Here is a 17,577-nt window from a genome sequence, read left to right on the forward strand (position 1 = left end):
ATAGTTCTGGTTTGTTCTTGGATTCAATTTACCAGTATTTTATTTAGTATTTTTGCATCAATGTTCATGAGTGAGATTGGTCTATAATTCTTTCTCTTAGTAATGTTTTTATGCTGTTTGGGTATCAGGGTAATTGTAGTCTCATAAAAAGAGTTTGGCAATGTTCCTTCTTTTTCTATTTTGTGCAACAATTTGAGGAGTATTGGTATTAGTTCTTCTTTGAAAATCTTGTAGAATTCTGAGCTGAAACCATCTGGTCCTGGGCTTTTTTTGGTTGGGAGATTTTTGATGACTGTTTCTATTTGTTTATCAGTTATAAGTCTGTTTAATTTACTTATCTGGTCTTGATTCAATTTTGGTAAGTGATATTTATCCAGAAAGTTTTTCATTTCCTTTAAGTTTTCCAATTTTGTGGAATACAGGTTTTTGAAATATGACCTGATGATTCTGTATTTCCTCAGTGTCTGTTGTTATGTCCCCCTTTTCATTTCTGATTTTGTTAATTTGAATATTCTTTCTCTGTCTTTTGGTTAGCTTGAATAAAGGTTTGTCTGTTTTGTTGATTTTCTCGAAGAACCAGCTCTTTGTCTCATTGATTCTTTGTATTGTTTTCTTTGTTTCTATTTCATTGATTTCAGCTCTCACTTTGATTATTTCCTGCCATCTAGTTCTCTTAGGTGAGTTTGCTTCTTTTTGTTCAAAAGTTTTCAAATGTTCTGTTAATTCACTAGTGTGGGAATTTTCCAGTTTCTTTATGTAGGCATTTAGTGCTATGAACTTTCCTCTTAACACTGCTTTCATTGTGTCCCTTAAATTTGGATATGTTGTGTAGTCATTTTAATTGAACTTTAGGAAGTCTTTAATGTCTCCCTTTATTTCCTCTTTGACCCATTGATGATTAAGGTGAGCATTGTTTAATTTCCATGTTTTTGTGGGCTTTCTGGAATTAGAATTGCTATTGAATTCTAGTTTTCAACCATGGTGATCTGAAAAGATACATGGGGTTATTCCAATTTTTTTGTATTTGTTGAGGTTTGTTTTGTTACTGAGTATGTGGTCAGTTTTTGAGAAGGTTCCATGAGGTGCTGAGAATAAGGTATATTCTTTTCTGTTTGGATGGAATACTCTACAATTTTCTATTAAGTCCATTTGAGTCATAACATCTGTTAGTTCCATTATTTCGCTGTTCATTTCTTTTTTGTCTGACTGACCTGTCCAGTGGTGAAGTTTCCCACTATTAGTGTGTGGGGTTTAATGTATGATTTAAGCTTTAAAAGTGTTTTTACAGATGAGGGTACCCTTGTATTTGGGGCATAGATGTTCAGTATTGAGATTTCCTCTTGATGGATTCTTTTCTGTGACTAATATGAAATGTCCTTCTTTGTCTCTTTTGATTGATTTCATTTGAAGTCTATTTTGTTAGATATTAGGATAGCTATGCCAGCTTGTTTCTTAGGTCCATTTGATTGGAAATTTTTTTCAAACCCTTTACTCTGAGGCAATGTCTGTCTTTGAGGTTGAGGTATGTTTCTTGTATGCAGAAGAAGGATGGATTCTGTTTTTGTATCCAATCTGTTAGCCTGTATCATTTTTATAGGAGAGTTGAGTCCATTTATATTAAGGAATATTAATGATCAGTGATTGTTATTTCCTGTTAATTTAGTTTTTTTTGTTGATGATGTTAATTTGTGTGTTTTTGTTTTCTTTGCGATTTACTGCCATGAGACCATTGGTTGTATTTTTGTTAATGTAGCCAACTTCCTTGGGTTGGAGTTTTCCTTCTAGTATTTTGTGTAGGGTTGGGTTTGTGGCTAGGTATTGATTAAATCTGGTTTTGTCATGGAATATCTTGTTTTGTCCTTCTACAGTGATTGAAAGTTTTACTGAGTATAATAGTCTGTACTGGCATCTGTGGTCTCTTAATGTCTGCATAATGCTTGACCATGACCTTCTGTCTTTCATTGTCTCCAATGAGAAGTCAGGTGTAATTCTGATAGTTCTGCCTTTATATGTTACTTGTCCTTTTTTCTTTGAATTTCTTAATATTCTTTCTTTATTCTGTATGTTTAGTATTTTGATTATTATGTGGCAAGGGGACTTTTTTTTTTATCCAGTCTGTTTGGTGTTCTGTATGCTTCTTGTATCTTTATAGGCATATCTTTCTTTAGGTTGGGAAAGTTTTCTTTTATGATTTTGTTAAATATATTTTCTGTGCTTTTGAGTTGAACTTTTTTTCTTTCTTCTATACCTATTATTCTTAGGTTTGGTCTTCATGGTGTCCCATATTTCCTGGATATTTTGGGCTAAGCTTTTGTTAGGTTTAATGTTTTCTTTGACTGATGAGTCTATTTTCTCTATTGTATCTTCAGCACTAGAGATTCTTTCTTCCATCTCTTGTATTCTGCAGTTTATGCTTATGTTTGTGGTTCCTGATTGTTTTATCATGATTTTTCTTTCTATAATTCCCTTGGTTTGTGTTTTCTTTATTGTCTCTATTTCAGTTTTCAAGTCTTGAATACTTTCTTTCATATGTTTGATTGCTTTTTCTTGGTTTTCTTTAAATGATTTGCTGATGTTTTCCAATTTTTTGTTTGTCTTTTCCTCCATTTTTTTGAGGGAATTTCTCATTTTCTCTGTAAGAGTTTCAAGCATTCTCTTGAAGTTATTTTTAGGTCATTTTCTTCTGCTTCATCTATATTTGGTTTTTCAAGCCTTGCTGCTGTGTTGGAGAAGGGGCTGCTTGTTTGCCTGGCTGCCCTGAACCAAAATAACCACACGGAAACTATATTAATTAAAACAGTGCTTGGACCCTTAGGTCTAGCTTCTTATTGGCTAACTCTTACATATTAATTTAACCCATTTCTATTAATCTGCATATCACCATGAGGTCGTGGCCTACCAGCAAAGTTTCAGCACATCTATCTCCATCTCCAGCGGTAGCTCCATGACGTCTCTCTCTGCCTTCCTTCTCTCAGCATTTAGTCCAGTTTTCCCTACCTACCTACCTAAGTTCTGCCCTTTCAACAGGCCAAGGCAGTTTCTTTATTCATTAACCAATAAAAGCAACACATAGATAGAAGGATCTCCCATACCACTGTTGTAGGTTCCTTAGATTTTACTAGTGTCATGTTGTTCTTTGTCATGTTACATGTGTTTTTGTCTTGTCTACTAATCTTTTCCTCTAATTGGTGTGATTGGGGCTATCTGTGATTCTGGTGATTAATCTAAGTGCCAGTGAATCCAAGGATCTAATGGTACAGTCAGTGCCACATTTATAGTTACCCCATGGTTCACTCCGTGTTCCTGGAGGTCACTCAGCACCCAAGCTTTGCTCCACTCCTGTGGAGTTTGTTGTCTCAGGCCTGCTCTGGCCTAGGTTGTCAGCTCAGAATTGTTTCTGTAAATATCCCTGGTCTGGATCCACTCCTGCAGAGGTCCCTGGCTTGGGGTTGGTCCTGCAAAGGTCTCTGGTTCTGATCTACTCCCTCAGAGGTCCCAGACTCAGGTGTACACAGACTCACAGAAGACCTGGTTCAGGCCTACTCCCTCACTCATACCTGAACCTGCAGAGGTTTCTGGTTCCTGCCTACTCCCTTTGATGTCTCAGATCGACACCTAGACCCACAGAGGTCCTGACTCAGGTCTGCTCCTTCAGAGGTCCCAGACTCATGCCCAGACCTGCAGAGGTCCTGGCTCATGCTTGGTTCCTCGGAGGTCCTAGACTCATGCCCAAACCCACAGGGGTCCTGGCTCAAGTCTACTCCCCTGAAGGTCCCCAATTCATGCCTGGACCTGCAGCGGTCTCTGGCTCTGGCCCACTCACTCAGCAGTTGCTCCCCCTTTATCTGCTCCTGTGGAGTTTGCTGCCTCAGGTCTGCTCTGACCCAGGTCACTGGCTCAGTCCTGCCTATGCAAATGTCCCTGGTCTGGTTCTGCTCCCATGGAACTCACCATCTCAGGCCTGCTACAGCCTATGTGGTTAGCTCAGTCGGGCTCCATGGAGCTGGCTACCTCAGGCCTGCTCTGGCCTAGGTCGCTGGCCCAGTCCTGATTCCACAAATGACCCTGGTCTGGATCCGCTCCTGCTTCTGTGGATTTCACTGTCCCAGGCCTGCTCTGGCCCAGGTCACTGGCTCATTCCTACTCCTGTAGAATTTGTTCACATTAATGGATCTTGACCAGCATTTGATGTCTTGGGCCTCCTGGCAGGCATTCAGTATTCTCACTTTATAGCTTTGTTTGCATTGCTGTCATGACCAATAAGTCTTAGCATCTTTGAAAATGCTTTTATTTTAAAAATATTCAATAAATAGTACTGAAATCCACACATTTTCCTTGCTCATACTCCAACACAAGTTCTTCTAATTTCAGCATCTTGAGCCAATATAGTGTGTCTTGGAGAGCAAATGGCCTCAGTAAATGACTTGCCACCAACTAAAGTCATGCTTCACATTGTTTTGCTTTTGGTCTGTGTATTTCTGTGGGTTTGGGCAGGTGTGTGATGTGCACGTTCACCATGACAGCACATAGATCCAGAACCCTTTTACTGCCCTAGAACTGTATCCATCTTCACTGCTATGTCCTTTACAGACACTGGCCTTTTTCACCACCCCCTCCCCGGTCTACGTGGTTTTGTCTTTTCAAGGATGCCATGTAATTGGCCTCACACTGTAGAGCAGATCTTCAGATTGGCTTCTTTCGTTAGAAATGTGTGGATTTCTTCTAGGTCTCCTTGTGGCTTTTTAAGACACTGATTGGCGTTGCACTCTTTGTATGGCACGGTTTATTCTTTCACACCTTAGTGGCTTCCACATTTTGGCAATTATCTATATTTGAAAGCCATTATAAACAGCACGAGAGCAGGCTTTTGTGTGGCAGGATTTCTCAGCTCATTTGAGTAAACACCAGAGAGCAGGCTTTCTGGACCATGTAATCAGTGCACACAGTGCTGTAAGAAGCTGCCAGACCCCCTTCCGGAGTGCTGTGCTGTTTTCTGTCCTCAGTGATGTGACCTCCTGAGTCTTCTCACCCTCATCAGCATTTGCCATTGTGTGTGTGGGGGTTGGATTTCAGCCATTCCAATATGCAGTCAGTGTATCTTGCTCTAATCTACATCTCTCTGGGGGTTTGAGAATCTTTTCATGTGCTTATTTGCCATCTGTATGTCTTTATTGATGAGTTGTTTGATTGGGACTTTGCCTGTTTTTAAACTGTTGTTTACTGATGAATTTAAGGGCTTTCTGTGTTTTCAAATAGGAGACACAACTTGTGCAGATATCTCTCTCATTTTGCTTCTTTCTTTCCTTAACAATATCTAGATCAAAAACTCTTAACTTTAATCAAGGCCAACTTATCAATTAAAAATACATTGTGTATGTGTGTGTGTGTGCAGTATGTACATGGAAATCAGAGGACAATTTGCAGAACTTGTGTCTGTTTCTACCCTGTGGGTCCTGGAATGTAGTATGGACCTGTGGGCTGTGTTTCTGCCGCCCCAGCTCAGACCTCCCATGGAAATCAACCACACATGGCATATGCAGTAAGACTAGGCACCTCCCTCTATTAAGGCTGGACAAGGTAATCCATTATAAGGAATAGGATCCCAAAAGCAGGTAACAGAGTCAGAGATAGCCCCTACTCCCATTGTTAGGAGTCCCATAAGAAGACCAAGTTACATGACCTAACATATATTCAGAGGGTCTATATCAGACCCGTACTGCTCCCTGATTGCTGCTCCAGTCTCTGTGAGCCCCTATGAATCCAGATTAGTTGATTTTATGGGTTTTCTTGTGATGCTCTTGACCCTTCTGTCTCCTACAATCCTTTCTTTTCTTCTTCCACAGGATTCCCAAGCTCAGCCTAATATTTGGCTGTGGGTCTCTGCATCTGTTTCCATCAGTTGCTGGATGAAGCCTCTCTGATGACATTTGAGCTAGGCACTAATCTATGAGTATAGCAGAATAGTAGCAGGAATTATTTAATTGACTTTTTTGTTGTTGTTTGTTTTTGTTTTTTGCTAGTCATGTTTGGCTCTATTCTAGGTTCTTGGGCTATCCATTCTCTGGGTCCTGACTCTCCCAGTGGTGTCAGGGGTTAACTTCCTCTTGAGGCATAGGTCTCAAGCTCTACCAATCATATCATTAGTTGGCCACTCCCACAATTTCTATTCCAGCACATCTTACAAGCAAAACAAATTGTAGGTTGAAGGTTACGTGGCTGAGTTGGCATCCTAATCCCTTTGCTAGAAGTCTTGCCTGGTTATGGGAGACGGGCAGTTCAGGCTCCATGTCCCCCATTACTAGGAGTCTTAGCTAGGTTCACCCTTGTAGATTCCTGGAAGTTTTCATTGCACTAGGTTGTCCCCAAGATATCCCCCCATTCCATTTGCCCCTCCCCGTACTCTTTCCCTCAATCCTCCCCCACCTCATCCCTCCTGTTCCCTACCTTCACCCTCTCCACCCATGATGTCGATTTTCCCTTCTCAGGAATATTCATGCATTAAATCTTGAGCCCATCATGTTACTTACCTTTTCTATGTCTGAGGATTATAGCATGGTTGTCCTTTACTTTACAGTTAATAGCCACTTATGAGTACATACCATGTTTGTCTTTCTGGGTACGGGTTAACTCACTGAGGATGATTTCTTTTTAGTTCCATCCATTTGCCTTCAAATTTCATAATGTCATTGTTTTTAACAGCTGAGTAATAAATGGTCCATTATGCAAATATACCACATTTTCTTTATCCATTCTTCAATTGAGAGGCATCTAAGTTGTTTCCAGTTTCTGGCTACTATGAATAAAGCTGCTGTGCACATAGCTGAGCAAGTGTCCTTGAAGCATGATGGAGTGTCCTTTGGTGTAGTATGACAGAGCATCCTATGTTCCCAGGAGGGTATAGCTGGGTCTTGAGGTAGATTGATTACCATTTTTCTGAGAAACCACCATATTGACTTCCACCATGGCTGTACAAGTTTGCACTCCCACCAGCAAAGGAGGAGTGTTTCCTTTGTTCCACATCCTCGCATTTTCCTGATGGCTAAGGATGTTGAACAGTTCTTTAAGTGCTTCTCAGGCACTTGAGATTTCTTTCTGAAGAATTCTGTTTAGATCTGCATTCCATTTTTTAATTGAATTATTTGGTTTTTATGATGTCTGTTTTCTTGAGTTATTTATATATTTTGGTCATTAGCCCTCTATCAGATGTGGGGATGGTGAAGATCTTCTCCCGTTCTGTAGGCTTCCATTTTTCTTATTGACAGTGTCCTTTGACTTCCAGAAACTCTTCAGTTTCATGAGGTCCTTTTTATTAATTGTTGACTTTAGTGTCTGTGCTATTGCTGTTCTGTTCTGGAAGTTGTCTCCTGTGCCAATGCTTTCAAGGCTATTCCCCACTTTCTCTTCTATCAGGTTCAGTGTATCACAGTTTTGGACTTGAGTTATGTGCAGGGTGATAGATATGGATATATTTTTATTCTTCTACATGCTGACATCCAGTTAGACCATCACTATTTGTTGAAAATGATTTCTTTTTCCACTGTATGATTTTGGCTTTTTTGTACAAACTCAGTGTCCATAGGTATGTGGATTTATGTCTGAGTCTTTGATTCCTTTGATTAGATTAGATTCCATTGATCCCCCTGTCTGTTTTTATGCTAATACCACACAGTTTTATTACTATATCTCTGTAGTAGAGCCTGAAATCAGGGATCATGATTCCTTCAAAGGATCTTTTATTGTTTTAGCTATTCTGTTTTTTTTTTTTTTTGCTTTTCCATATGAAATTGAGTATTGTTCTTTCAAGGTCTGTAAGGAACTGTGTTTGGGGAGACGTGTGGAAATAAGTTTCTGTCCAGCACCATGATAGACTGAGCAGGGTCAAGTAACCTACATGCAGGCTTGCCTCAAGATTTGAGGAGAAAACATCTCCCCTCTAGCCCCGCCCCACCCCCTGGCTGTGTTGCTTGGCGGACAGGCACTACTATGGTGAGCAAATGTATGGTGTGTTGAGAAAGAGAGAGCGAGAGACAGAGACAGAGGGAGACAGAGAGACAGAGTGAGCAAGGGAGCAAGAGAGAGACAGAGAAACAGAGACAGAGACAGACAGACAGACAGACACACACACACACACACACACACACAGAGAGAGAGAGAGAGAGAGAGAGAGAGAGAGAGAGAGAGAGAGAGAGAGAGAATGGTTCTAGGCCTATGGACAGAGGCATGTCAGAAGAGGTAAAGATGTGAGGAGCAGGCTGAGGTGGGTGGCTTCATGGCCACCTGGGGCCATGGTGATGTTTTGACATGGGCTGCTGCAGGGTCCCGTGTCTAGATTCATGGCCCTGATGCAGTCTCCGTCTGTGTTTCATCTGAGGCTTCTGCTACCACCGAAGGCAGAGAGGATAGGGCTGTACAGAGTTGGTCCTGCCCCTCACTTGTTGCAACATTCGGGAGAACGGGTCCTGCACCTCACTGGCTGAAGACACTCAGGAGAGAGGGTCTTACACCTTACTTACCTGGGCAGCACAATAGAGCAAGACCCTGCTTGCAGGAGCATGGGTGAGCTGGACCTGAGGGCATGAGAATGGGAGAGCAGGCCTTGCCTCTCTTGACTGCCACATGGTTGCATAGGTGGGAGAAAGATGCCCTCCTTCCCTCACCTCTCGACACTTGCAGCAGGCAGGGTACCTGACCCAATACCTCACCAGCTGCAACACTTGCGAGTATGGGCCCTGCACTTTGCCTGGGCAGCACAGTAGAATTGACCCTGTTACAGGGCCACAGGTGAGCCAGCCCCGAGGGCATGAGAGTGATAACTCTTATCAACTCCTTGTCTTAGGATGGTTGTAGGGGAAAGTGCAAGATGCCCCCTCTTGCCCCTACCACCTCCAGCTGGCCAGGGAGCATATCTTCCCCTTTACCAGCTCAAACACACTGGAAAGCAGGCCCTATGCCTCATCTGGGCAGCACAGCAGGGGAGCTGACTCTGTCGTGGGGTTGGGCCAGCCCCCAAGGCCTTGAGACCTTGAGCATGGGAGATATGGCCCAAGCCCTCATCTGCCATATGGTGGCATGGGTCGGGGAAAGATGCACCCCCAATGCTTAAGGCAGGTGGAAAAACTGGACCTGAGGTCATAGCAATGAGAGAGAACTGTCCCTGTACCCCCCACCCCAGCTGGGAGAGCAGGTCCTGCACATTCCCTGGGCGGCACAATAGAGCCAATCCTGCTGGCGGAGGTGTGGGTGAGCCAATCCCAAAGCTGTCAGTATAGGAAAGCTGTGTCTGTCAGGTGGGAGTGTGGGTGGGGGAGAGATGCCTCCTTCTCCTCGCCCCTTACTGCCTGTGACAGATGAGGGAGCTGGCCCTCTCCCCTGCTAGCTGCAACGCTCAGGAGAGTGGGTCGTGCTCCTCACCTGAGCAGCACAGTAGAGCTAACCCTAGTGGCAGAGGCACAGGTGAACTGGCCCCGAGGGTGTGAGAGTGGGCTAGCTGGCCACATCCCCCTTGTCTGCCATGTGGTGGTGAGGGCAAGGGAAAGATTCTCTTCTCCCCTTGCTCCTGCCACCTGTGGTGAGCGAGGGAGCTGGCCTCCCTCTTACCAGCTGCATCATTTTGGAAAGTGGAGCCTGCACCTCACCTGGGCAGCGCAGTAGAGCTGACCCTATGAACTGGGAACCACCCTGGGAACGTGAGCAAGGGAGAACTGACCCTGCCTCTCATCTGCCATATGGTGGTGTGGGTTTGGGGAGAGATGCCTACCCCCTGCCCCTCACTGCTTGAGCAGGTGGGAGGGTTGGCCCTGAGGTCATAACAGTGGGAGGGCTGTCCCTACCCCTCATGAGCTGCAGCATTTGGGAGAGTGTCCCCTACACCTCACCTGGGCAGCACAGTAGAACTAACCATGAAGGTGTAGGCGTGGGAGAGGATGTGAAAGCGGGACTAGCCTCACCTCTTGCTCATCCCTGCAAGCAGTGGAGTAGCCTAGACAATGCTAGAGAGCTCACCTGGATGGTGAAGACAGGGGAGTGCTGGCAGGCTGACCAACCAACCCTGAAACTACCCAGGTCCACCCCAACATCCACCCCCATCTATGATCTGCTGGAGCATGTGAAAGAGCTGATCCTACAGACCCAAAGCTGCAGGACCTCCACGACACAGGGCAACAGCAGGATATCCAAGAGGAGTCCCAGTGGGGATCCAGCATTGATAGAGTGATAAAAGGACACTAGGGGCCTTGAAACAGACCAATGACTCTTTGCAATGAGCACTTGCAAGCAAAGATACGTGGACAAAAAGGTTTGCTATGTGACTCACTATGCCACACTATTGCTTCCATAATGAGGTTTTTTTCCTTTTTTCTTTCTTTCTTTTTCTCTCTTAAATTTTATTTTATTTTTGGGAGGGTGCATCCCAAGGGCAGAGGAGTATACAAAGAAATGGGAGTGAATGGGATCAAAAATGCATGAAGTGAAAGGCACAAAGAATAAATAAAAAGAAATTTAAAAAAGAATTGTGTTAGAATTTTGATGAGGACTATGTTGAATCTGTAGATTGCTTTTGGTAAGATGGCCATTTTTATTATATTAATCTACTGACCCATGAGCATGGGAGATCATTCCATCTTCTGATATCTTTTCTAATTTCTTTCTTAAAGATTTGAAGTTCTTGTCATATAGGTCTTTCGCTTGCTTGGTTAGAGTCATAACAAGATATTTTATATTATTTGAGTCTATTATGAAGGATGTTGTTTCTCTAATTTCTTTCTTGGTCCATTTATCTTTTGTGTATAGGAGGACTACTGATTTTTTTTTAGTTAATCTTGTATCCAGCCACATCACTAAAGGTGTTTATCAGTTGTAGAAGTCTCCTGGTAGAATTTTTTGGGTCACATGTATACTATCATATCATCTGCAAATAGCGATACTTTAACTTCTTCTGTCCCAGTGTGTATTCCCTTTATTTCCTCCAGTTATCTTCCTGGCTCCAGCTTAGCTTCAAGTACCATATTGAATAGTTATGGAGATTGGACAACCTTGTCTTGTTCCTGATTTTAAAAGAATTGTTTTGACATTTAATTTGATGTTGGCTACTGGCTTACCTTATATTGCCTTTATTATGTTTAAGTCTCTCCATTTGATTTGATGTTGGCTATATGCTTGCTGTATTGCCTTTATGAAATTTTTATATGTCCCTTTATTATATATAAATCTCTCCAAGGTTTCTTTTTTATCATGAAGGGGCATTGTATTTTTTTTTTTGCTCTTTGGGGGGCCTGCCACCCAGCTCCCAAATAAACACACCAAGGCTTAATCTTACTTTTGAATGCACAGACTTAGCTTGACTTGTTTCTAACCAACTTTTCTCAACTTAAATTATCTTGTCTACCTTTTGTCTCAGGGCTTTTATCTTTTTCTATTCTATATTCCTTTTTTTCCTTCTTGCTCTGTTGCTTGCTGTGTGGCTGGGTGCTCCACAGGAAAGTCTGCCAGGTATTCTAGGCCTGTAGGCTGAAGATGAATGCCTCAAAATTGCAGAAGAACCTTGGGGCGACTGTCCACGCAGCCAGATGTCTCTGGCATTTCTTAGTTTTGGAAGTCGCTTGCTCTGCAATCCCTGTTTAATCAGGTAATATTTTATCCTTCTCAGGTCTGTGATGGGGTTGAAGACAAGATAGTTAGAGTTTGTAGTTTTTCCTGTTACCAAATTCAGAAAAGAAACTTACAAAAGTGGTGTAAAATATATAGGGTTGAGAGATGTAAAAACCTCAATAGTTTATCTTAGAAAATGTTTTGAGGTCTAAAAAGATAGTCTAGGGTTTGTAATATAAATTAGGATAAAAAGTAGTAAATAGGTACAAAACTTTTGACTCACCAAAGCAGATTAGATAATGGAATATTTTCTCTGAATTTGACAAATACAAATATACTGGACATTGTAAATGTAATTCTTATCTGATAATTGTTCTTATTGTATATAGTTTTACTGTGTTAGAGTTACAACCTTTCCTTTTTATTTAGGCAAAAAGAAGGAAATGTGGGATATTGATGTGGGAGTCCCCTTTGTATGCTGTGATTACCACTAATGAATAAAGAAACTGCTTTGGACCTATAGCAAGCTAGAACTTAGGTGGAAACTTTGCTGGTTGGCCACAACCCTGTGGTGAAGCACAAATTAACGGAGATGGGTTAAATTAAGATGTAAGAGTTAGCCAATAAGAAGTTAGAGCTAATAGGCCATGCAGTGATTTAAATAATATAGTTTCCATGTGATTATTCCGGGTCTGAACAGCTGGGTAGCAACAAGTGGGCTCCTCCAACAGGATATTTGGACACTGTGTGAGGTATGTTTCTGTGGTTGGTATGATAAAAAGCTGAATGGCCAATAGCTAGGCAGGAGGTCTAGGCGGGACTTCCTGGCAGAGAGAGAAGTAAGAGACAGAATCTAGGTGTGAGGCGGTACGGAGGAAGCAGAGTGGGCAGCATGTGACAGAATATAGACTAATAAAAATGGCTAATTGAAGTTATAACAGCTAGTTAAAAACAAGCCTAAGCCAAGGCCAAGCTTTCATAATTAATAAGTCTCTGTTTTATTATTTGCGAGCTGGTGGCCCAAAGGAAAATCCAACTACAGTCTATCTTGTTGATTTTCTTAAAGGACCAACTAATTTTACAATGCATTTAATCCTTGCATTGTTCTGTTTGTTTCTATTTTATTGATTTACCCTCAAGTTTGATTATTACTTTGATTATTTGATTATTATTGACTCCTCTTGGGTGTATTTGTTTCTTTTTGTTCTAGAGCTTTCAGGTGTGCTATTAAGTTGTTCGTATGAGATTGCTCTAATTTTTTTATGAAAGCACCCAGAGCTGTGATTTTTTTCTCTTAGCAGTGTGTCCTCTTTCGTTGTGTCCCATAAGTTTGGGTATGTTGTGTTGTCATTTTCATTGAATCCTAGGAAATCTTTAATTCTTTATTTCTGCCTTGCCTCAGTGGTCATTCAGTGGAGAGTTGTTCAGTTTTCATGAGTTTGTAGGCTTTTGTTGTTTCTGTTGTTGAAGTTCAGCTTTAATCTGTGGTTGTCTGATTAGATACTGGGGCGATTTCAAGTTTTTTGTATCTGTTAAGACTTGCTTTATGACCAAGTATGTGATCAATTTTGGAGAAGGATCTTTGAAGTGCTGAGAAGAAAATGCATTTTTTTTTGTGTTTAGGTGAAATTTTCTGTAGATATGTTAGGTTAATATGAGTCATAATGTCTGTTAGTTCCATTATTTCTCTGTTTAATTTCTGTCTGGATGACCTGTCCATTGGTGAGAGTGGGGTTTTAAAGTCTCCCACTATTAATGTGGGGGGTTCAGTGTGTGATTTACTCTTTAGTAATATTTCTTTTACAAATATGGGTGCCCTTGCATTTGGGGCACAAATGTTCAGAATTGAGAAGTAATCTTGGTGAATTTTCTTTGATGAGTATGAAGTGTCCTTCTTCATCTCTTTTGATTAATTTTGGTTAGAAGTCTACTTTGTTATATATTAGAATGACTATCCAGCTTTCTTCTTGAGTCCATTTGCTTGAAAAATCTTTCTTTAACCCTTTACTTTGAGGTAATGTCAATCTTTGATGCTGAGGTGTGCTTCTTGTATGCAGCAAAAGGATAGATCCTCTTTTTGCACCCATTCTGCTAGCCTGCATTTTTTCATCAGGGAATTGAGTCCATTGCTATTGAGAGATATTAATGGCCAGTGATGTTCCTGTTATTTTGTTGGTGGTGGTAGTGTATGAGTGTGTGTGTGTGTTTCCCTTCTTATGGTTTTACTGATGTGAAATTATTTCTTGTGTTTTCTTGAGTGTAGTTAACCTCCTTGGGTTGGAGTTTTCCTCTGAGTACCTTCTATAGGACTACCTTCTGTAGGACTTGATTTGTGAATAGATATTGTCTAGATTTGACTTTGTCATGGAATATCTTGTTTTCTCCATCCATGGTGATTGAAAGTTTTGCTGGGTATAACAATCTGAGCTGGCATCTGTGGTCTCTTAGAGTCTGCAGGACATCTGTCCATGCCCTTCTGGATTTATTGGTAAGTCGGGTGTAATTCTAATGGGTCAGCTTTCATATGTTCCTTGGCTTTTTACCATTGCAGCTTTTAATATTATTTCTTTGTTCTGTATGTTTAATGTTTTGATTATTACATATAAGGGGGAACTTTCTTTTCTGGTCTAATCTATTTGGCATTCTGTAAACTTCTTGTACTTTTTTTTTGTAAATGGAGACTGTGCTTTCATTTCCTGGTCACCCAGACCTGAATAATCACACAAAACTATATTAATTACAATACTGTTTGGCCAGTGCCCCAGCTAGCTCTACATCTTAAATTAACCCATTTCTATTATTTTATATTTACCATGAGGCTCGTAGTTTGTTACCTCACATCTTGCTTCTTGGGTGGCTATATGGTGTCTCTTTGACTCCGCTTTCTTTCCTTCATTATCTCTGTTTGGATTTCCAACATTTCTATATTCTGACCTACCATAGGCCAAAGCAGCTTCTTTACTAACCAATGGTAATAAAACATATTCACAGCATATACAGGGAAATCCTACATCATTTTTTTGTTAAAAGTCCTTTATTTCTGTGGCCACTTTAGTTATTCATATTGGCACATTTCTAGTTTTGTGATACTTTCTTTTTTAATTTTAATTTGTTTTTTTAAAATTTAATTTTACATTCCATCCACAGTTCTTTAGTCCCCATTCCCCATTTCCTCCCCTCTAGCCGATCCCTATCCACTTCTCCCAATGAGTAAGGGCTCCCATGGGAAGTCAACAAAGTCTGGCACATGAAGTTGGGGAAGGATCAAGCCCCTCTCCCTACATTAAGGCTGAGCATGGTACCCCACCATAGGCAAAGGGCTCCAATAAGCTAGCTCATGCACCAGGGAGAGATTCTGGTCCTACTGCCAAGTGCCTCACAGATAGACCAAGCTTCACCACCTTCTCCCACATATGAAGGGCCTAGTTTGGTTCCATGGAGGCTCCACAGATGTAGGTTTAGAGTTCATGAGTTTTTATGAGCTTGGTTCAGCTGTTTCTGTAGATTTCTCCATCATGATCTTGACCTCCCTTGCACATATACTCCTTACTCCCTGTCTTCGACTTTATTCCCAGAGTTCGACCTGGTGTTTGGCTGTAGATCTCTGCATCTGGTTCTGTCAGGTGCTGGATGGAGGCTCTCTGGTCTGCTCTGTGAAGTCACACTCTGTATCTCAGGAAGCTTCTCTCATGATGCTTTCATTAGTATGACAACCCTATGTGCACTGAAGCCTTCCTTCTTAGATTAAAGCACAAATATAGGATTTATATCTCTTGGGTGCAATAACTGTCTGATGCTTTGGGCATTAAGAAAAAATCCTTGACTTCCTGCATGATCTTGTTCCTACATGGGCTGATATGTGCTACCTCTTGGTTCCAAGGGTGGTCATGGCCTCTACCAATGCTCAGAACAAAGGGGTGATCCTGTCCTCAGACTGCCCCTCAGACTAAGTCCTCAGACTGTCTGTGTGACTGCTTCAGACTGCTGCCTCAGACTCTTCTTGTACTTTTATGGATCTCTCCTTTAGGGTAGGAAAATTTTCTTCTATGATTTTATTGAAGATATTTTCTGGGCCTTTGAGCTGGAAATCTTCTTCTATTCCTAGTTTTGTCTTTTCACAATTTCCCAGATTTCATGGATGTTTTATGTCAGGGACTTTTTAGATTTAACATTTTCTTTGACCAATGTATCAGTTTCTTCTAACTTATTGTGGTGGTTTGAAAGAAAATGTCCCCCAAAGAAACTCTCAGGAGGCGTGACTTTGTTGAAAAAGGTGTGACCTTATTGGAGGTGGGCTTTGAGGTCTCCTATGCTCAAGCTACACTCAGTGACACATCACACTTCCTGTTGCCTATAAGTTAAGATGTAGAACTCTCAGCTCTTTCTCCAGCACCATGTTTTCCAGCATGCCACCATGTCCAGCCATGGTGATAGTGGACTAAACCTCTGAAACTGTAACCCAGCCCAATTAAAAGATCTGCCATAGTAATGGTGTCCTTTCACAGCAATAGAAACCCTAACTAAGATACATAGCTTCCATGCCTGAGAGTCTGTCTTCCATCTCCTGTTTTCTGTTGGTGATGGTTGTGCTTGTAGTTCCTGTTCACTTACCTAGATTTTCTATCTCCAGTATTCCCTCAGTTTGTGGGTTTTTTTTATTGCTTCGATTTCTATTTTCAAGTCTTGAACAGTTTTATTCATTTACTTCACTTGTTTGTTTGTGTCTTCCTGGATTTCTTTAAGGGCCTCTATTGTCTTCATAAGATTGGATTTAAGATTATTTCTTGTTCTGCACCTGTGTTGGAATATCCAGGGCCTGCTGTAGTAGCACACCTTGGTTCTGGTCGTGCCATATTGCCCTGGGTGTGAACTGTATTCTTTTTTTTTATGTTCTGACCCAGTGTTAAGTCTTAGGTGACCTCAAGGTGTATTATTAAACTGGTTGTGGGGTTCAGCAAAAGTTCTAATCTTGTAGAATGTAAGAAATATTTTCTATTTTTTTATTGAAAAAAAATTCCGCCTCCTCCCAGCCTCCTATTTCCCTACCTCTCTTCCCGCTCCTCTCCCCCTCCCCTCACTCCTCTCTCCCTCCCTCTTCAGTCCAAAGAGCAGTCAGAGTTCCCTGCCCTGTGGAAAGTCCAAGGTCCTCCCCGCTCCATCCAGGTCTAGGAAGGTGAGCATCCAAACTGGCTAGGCTCCCACAAAGCCAGAACATGAAGTAGGATCAAAACCCCGTGCCATTGTCCTTGGCTTCTCATCAGCCCTCATTGTCCGCCATGTTCAGAGAGTCCGGTTTTATCCCATGCTTTTTCAGTCCCAGTCCAGCTGGCCTTTCTTATGCGGGCTTCTAGTCATCTGGATTTGGGATTATTACAGGTTTATGTGCAGATTTCTGAGTTTATCATTGTTGGATAGATGTTTATTTCCCCTTGCTTTCTGTTACCTGTCTGGTATTCTGACCTGAGTGACCTGTGGTTCTTGTGACCAGTGAGTCTTCAGGTTCAACAGTATATCCTTGGTGGGGTTTTGGCTGCCCGTATGGCCTCTGAGGTTCTGGGGTTCTGGACTCTGGCATGTCCTCTGTGGTTCTGGATACTGGTGCAGCCTCTAGGGTTCTAGGTATCTGGGTTTCCTAGTACTGGTATGGCCTCCAGTAGAGTGGTGTCTTCTGCAGGAGTGTGGGTGAGAATATGTAGTCAAAGGGAGGGAGTGCTTTTGGGAACTAAGCTTCCTAGTACCTGCATGACCTCTGGTAGAGCAGGAGTTTTCTTCCAGAGTTGTTGACTAGGATCAAGATGCTTTGGTCTTTAACACAATAGTGTTTTGAGTTTTATCAAATGCCATTCCTGGGCTAATATGTTATCACTAGATTTTTCTTCTTACTTCTTTTTGAAGGATTGCATCACTAATTTCTAAATTCTTGCCCCCCTTTAAGGCCCTGGAAGGCCTCTGTAGTAGTTCCCAACTGCCCGGCGTGCAGAATCCTTTCTC

This window comes from Microtus pennsylvanicus, chromosome 8, assembly GCF_037038515.1.
Source record: "Microtus pennsylvanicus isolate mMicPen1 chromosome 8, mMicPen1.hap1, whole genome shotgun sequence".
Classification (NCBI taxonomy): domain Eukaryota; kingdom Metazoa; phylum Chordata; class Mammalia; order Rodentia; family Cricetidae; genus Microtus; species Microtus pennsylvanicus.